Here is a 5,616-nt window from a genome sequence, read left to right as displayed (position 1 = left end):
ATGGGGGTAGAAATGTTGGTGACCCCAAAAACGGATGGATTAGACCCAAAAAGAAAGGGATAAGTTGGGATTTCCAATGGGGTCGGATGGGGGTAGAAATGTTGGTGACCCCAAAAATGGATGGATTAGACCCAAAAAGAAAGGGATAAGTTGGGATTCCCAATGGGGTCGGATGGGGGTAAAGTGTTGATGTGGGTGGACCCCAAAAACTGATGGATTAGACCCAAAAAGAAAGGGATAATTTGGGATTTCCAATGGGTTTGGATGGGGGTAAAGTGTTGATGTGGGTGGACCCCAAAAACTGATGGATTAGACCCAAAAAAGAAAGGGATAGAATGGGATTTCCAATGGGTTCAGATGGGGATAGAAATGTAGGTGACCCCAAAAATGGATGGATTAGACCCAAAATGAAAGGGATATGTTGGGATTTCCAATGGGGTCGGATGGGGGTAGAAATGATGGTGTGGGTGGACCCCAAAAACGGATGGATTAGACCCAAAAATAAAAGGGATAAGTTGGGATTTCCAATGGGTTCGGATGGGGGTAAAATGTTGATGTGGGTGGACCCCAAAAACAGATGGATTAGACCCAAAAAAGAAAGGGATAAGTTGGGATTCCCAATGGGTTCGGTTAAGAGGAGAAATGTTGGTGACCCCAAAAATGGATGGATTAGACCCAAAAAATAAAGGAATAAGTTGGGATTTCCAATGGGTTCGGATGGGGGTAGAAATGTAGGTGACCCCAAAAACGGATGGATTAGACCCAAAAAATAAAGGGATAAGTTGGGATTCCCAATGGGGTCGGATGGGAGTTGGACCCTAAAATCAACTTGATTGGACCCAAAATCAACTTGATTGGACCCAAAATCACCTTGATTGGACCCAAAAGGTGCCGAAATTGTGGCCAAAGTGGCTGATTCTGACCCCAAATGAATTCATGGGCTGACCCCAAATCCATCCCATGGTCCCTAAATGACTCCATTTGTCCCCAAACTGAATGATCCACAGCCAGAGATGTTGGGATGCCCCATAACCAGACCAACAACCCCAAACCAGCCCCTCCACCCCATAACCAGCCCCATAACCAGCCCCTCCACCCCATAACCAGCCCCTCCATCCCATAACCAGCCCCTCCACCCCATAACCAGCCCCTCCAGCCCCATTAATTCAAGCCTGTTTTGGGGCTAATCTTCAGCACCTTTTGCGGGCCAAATCAAGCCTATGTTGGGCCAATTCAGCCTGATTTGGGGCCAATTTAAGCTGTTTTTGCGGGCCAAGATCACGCCTATGTTTGGGGCTAATTCAGCCCGTTTTTAGGGAAACCAATTCAGCCTGTTTTGGGGCCAATTCAGCCCGTTTTGGGTTGGTCTGACCCATTTTTGGGGGGGGGTCTCAGATTCAATCCTGTGCTGAGCTGCTGAGCCGGGCCAAGAAGCTTTGTGCTGGGTGGGCAGCCAGTGCCATGTTACCCACCAACACCCCCGAGGCAGCTCAGGTGAGTTTATGGGTGAATGGGGCTGGAGGGCTGGATGATGGGCGTGATGGGGGCTGGTTATGGGCGACAATGGAGGGCTGGTTATGGGTGGAGGATCTTGTTATGGCAAGATGGAGAGGTCTGGTTATGGAGTGGAGGGCTGGTTATGCGGCTGGGGGGTTGGTTATGGTATGAGGGGCTTGGTTATGGTGATGGAGGGCTGGTGTATGGGATGGAGGAGGGCTGGTTTGATGGCGGCGTGGAGGGGCTGGTTATGGGATGAGGGGCTGGTTATGGGATGGGGGGGTGGTTATGGGGTGGTGGGGCTGGTTATGGGGTGAGGGGCTGGTTCGTGACTGGGAGGAGGTCTGTATGGGTTGGAGGGCTGGTAATCGGGATGGAGGGGCTGCGTTAATGGATGAGGGCTGGTTATGGGGGGAGGGCTGGTTATTGGGCTGGTGGTATGGGGCTGTAGGGGCTCGTTATGGGATGGAGGGGCTGTTATGGCCTGGCGGGGTGTTCGGTGTATGGATGGACGGGCCCCTTTATGGATGGAGGGGCTGGGTTATGGGATGGGACGGGGCTGTGTTATGGGATGGAGGTCTGGTTATTGGGCGTGGAGGCCTGGTGTGGGCGTGGAGGTCTGGTTTATGGGATGAGGGCTGCGTTCTATGTGGTGTGCGAAGGGTTGGCAGTGCTATGGGGCTGGAGGGGGCTGGAGTTCATGGCGCTGTTTTGGGATGGAGGCCTGCGTGTATGAATCTGGTTATTGCTGCTGCTTCTAGGGGTGGAGGGGAGCTGGTTTATGGGGCTGTGAGGGTGCTGTTATGGGACTGGAGGGGCTGGTTATGCGGTACTGGAGGGGCTGGTTATGGGGCGAGGCGGGTTATGGCATGGAGGGGCTGGTCTGTGGGGCTGGACGGGCTGGGTTATGGCCGATGACGAGGCTGGTTATGTGGCTGGCTTATGGGGTGGAGGGCTGGTGCACTCACCCTGGCCCAGGACCCCAACCCCGGTGAGAGGGCTGGTTATGGCTGCCACGCGCGCCCTCGAGTGTGGAATATCGGAACTGGGAGCGGCCGGTTTGTGCGGTGACGGGGCTTGTTTATCTGGATTGATCTGAGCGAGGGGCTAGTCTCAGTGGATGGAGGTCTGGATGGTGATCCGGAATGTGAACCAAGGTGAAGCCATATGCTGTGTGTGTGACACCGTTCGCCCCCCGTTATGTAGCCTTACGTGCTTATGCTTATGAGACGCGTATATAGAGTGCTCATATGGTTGATGTCGATGCGCACAGCTCATCGGTGCGGCGTCGTCCACGACACTCCCCGCGAACCGAGGCAAAGCAGCCCACCGCCGCAACCGCCGAGGCACCGGATCACCAGCAATAGCGCGATTACAAAGGCACACGCAGCTAGGCAGACCCGACGACCGAACAGGGCAGCATGCGCAGAATGGAAAGTAGACGTGTGACCGAGTCAATAAACTCCAAAGGGCAATGACACCAACGAGGGGTGGAGGGGCTCGTTACTGGGATTTGGAGGCGCTGGTAGGGATGGAGGCTGCTATATGGCGATGGAGGGGCTGGTTATTTCGGGGCTGAGGGGCTGGGTATGGGGCTGCGGTTTGGGTGGAGGGGCTGGTTATGGGGGTGCTTATGGGCTGTTATGGGGGCTGGTGATGGGGTGGAGGGGCTGGGTTATGCGGGCTGGAGGGGCTGGTTATGGCTGGAGGGGCTGGTTTATGGGACTGGAGGTCTGGTTATGGCTGGAGGGCTGGTTTATGGGCGGCTGGACGGGCTTGGCCTTATGGGGGCTAGAGGGGCTGGTCTATTCGGCAGGGACGGGGCCCTGGGTTATGGGGTGGATGCGGCCCTGGTTGACTGTGGGTGCTGGACCGGGTGGCTGCGTTATGGGCTGAGATGGGCTGGTTACTGGGCAGTGGAGGGGGCTGGTTATGGGTGGATGGCTGGTTGAGTGCGGCCCTCGGGTCTGATGTGAGGGGCTTCCGATGACGACGTCGGTCTGTGTGGGTTGTGTGGCTGCTTTATCGGCGGAGCAATCTCTCACACCCAGCTGCTGCGTGTCGTATATTATCTCAGTTCCGAGGACAAATGAGTCATTAAGGAGTATCCTAACTGGGACCTGCGATCTTAGGGGGGTCCAGGCCCCGGGCGGCAAGAGCGCGAATTCGAGATTGAGAGAAGAATAGCACGGAATACAGCAACGAGCCTTAGGGATGGCTGCCCACATATTCGTCGAGAGCGCGAGCGCGTTTTGACTGGCACAATGCAAGCTTGATTTAATTGGGGTCCGAAAATCACCGTTCAGTATGTGTTGCGTCCGAATCTAAGGTTTTTTATTTTAGGGTCTCACACGCGCATCCGAGCGCCCACTAATTGCTGAGATATCGCTCGAGAGCCTTATCCCTTGATTTTTAATGCCGGTTCTAATCCATGCCCGTTAATATGGGGTCACCTATCATTTCTACCCCCAGCCGAACCCATTGAAAATCCCAACTGTCCGATTCGCGTTACTTATTTTTGGTCTAATCCATCCATTGGGTAGGGGGTTCACGCGAACATGTCTCCGCTCTTACCGAACCAACCATGGCAGACTGCACCATCCACTATTTATCCGGCTTTCTTGTGTCGATGAGGTCGGTGAATGCGGCGACTGTTCTTTGCGCCACCACGGAGTGTCAACATGATTTGAGCGCGCCGCGCAAGTCGACGAGAGCCAGTGTGAGATGCTAGAACTCGGTAATGCGCCCTTTGTCGGTGTTCGTGGTCTTTAATCCATCCGTTTTTAGGCCTCCACCCGCGACCAGCAATTAGTTCGTCCGTACCATGCCGACCCATTTGAAATGCCCAGGACAATGCCACTTTGCATTCTGGATCGTAGAAGTCCAATCCATATTTTAGGGAATCACCTAGAGCATTCTAAGCGCCGCATGCTGGAACCATGGAATCCCATTCGTATGCGCTCTGTCAATTTTCTTGAGAGTGCGTGAGTGCTCATCACGGTTTTCTGGGCTGGAGTCCGAGCCCGAATCTGAGACGACTTGTGAGCGCCCATCAAACCGCGATGTGAGGAGAGTCGCCAATATATCCCTTTCTTTTTGGGATCTATATGCCATACAGTTTTTCTTGTGTCCCAGAGTCAACCACGTTAACGCCGCGCGAGTGCCGACCGCATTGACGCGAGAAGATCGCGCAGAGCTGGCGGCCTTGCGTGTTTGTGCGAGAGTGCGAGTGCCATTCTTGGGGTCGAGCAACAACGCATTTCATCCCCCATCCGACCCATTGGATATATCCCAACTTATCCCTTTCTTTTTGGGTCTAATTCATCCGTTTTTGGGGTCAAACAAGCGATTTCTACCCCCATTCTGACCCCATTGTGAATTCCCAACTTATCCCTTTCTTTTTTTGCGTCTAATCCATCCTGTTTTGGTCACCAACATTTCTACCCCCATCCAAACCCGATTGGAAATCCCAAAACTTATCCCTTTCATTTTGCGGTCTAATCCATTCCATTTTTGGGTCACCGCACGATCAACCACTTACCCCCATTCCGAACCCATTGCCGTATTTCCCAATCGGAATCCCTTTGTTTTTGTGTCTATCCATCATTTTTGGGGTCACCAACACTTTCGACCCCAATCCGACCCCATAGGAAAATGCCCAAACTTATCCCTTTCTTTATTGGGGTCGAATCCATCCATTTTTGTATCCACCCACACCAACCATTTCTATCCGCCATCTGAACCCCATAGGGAATATCCCAACTTATCCCTTTCTTTTTGGGTTCTTAATCCATCCATTTTTGTATCCACCGCACACCAAACACTTTCTACAACCCATCCGACCCCATCTGGAAAATCCCATTTTCTATCCGTTTCTTTTGGGTCTTAATCCATCCGTTCTTTGGGTCCACCCACACCAAACACCTTTACCCCCATCCGACACCATTGAAAGCCCAAAAATATCCCGTTTTTCATTTTTGGTTCGTAAATCCCATCGTTTTTGGGGTCACCAACATTTCTACTTCCATCCGACCCATTGGAAAATCCAAAGTTATCCCTTTGCTTTTTTGAGTCTAATTCCCATCCGTTTTTGGGTCCCATTCCACACCAAACACTTTA

The sequence above is a fragment of the Coturnix japonica genome, unplaced genomic scaffold (genome assembly GCF_001577835.2).
Source record: "Coturnix japonica isolate 7356 unplaced genomic scaffold, Coturnix japonica 2.1 chrUnrandom537, whole genome shotgun sequence".
In the NCBI taxonomy this organism is placed as follows: Eukaryota; Metazoa; Chordata; class Aves; order Galliformes; family Phasianidae; genus Coturnix; species Coturnix japonica.
This window is presented reverse-complemented; position numbering follows the sequence as displayed.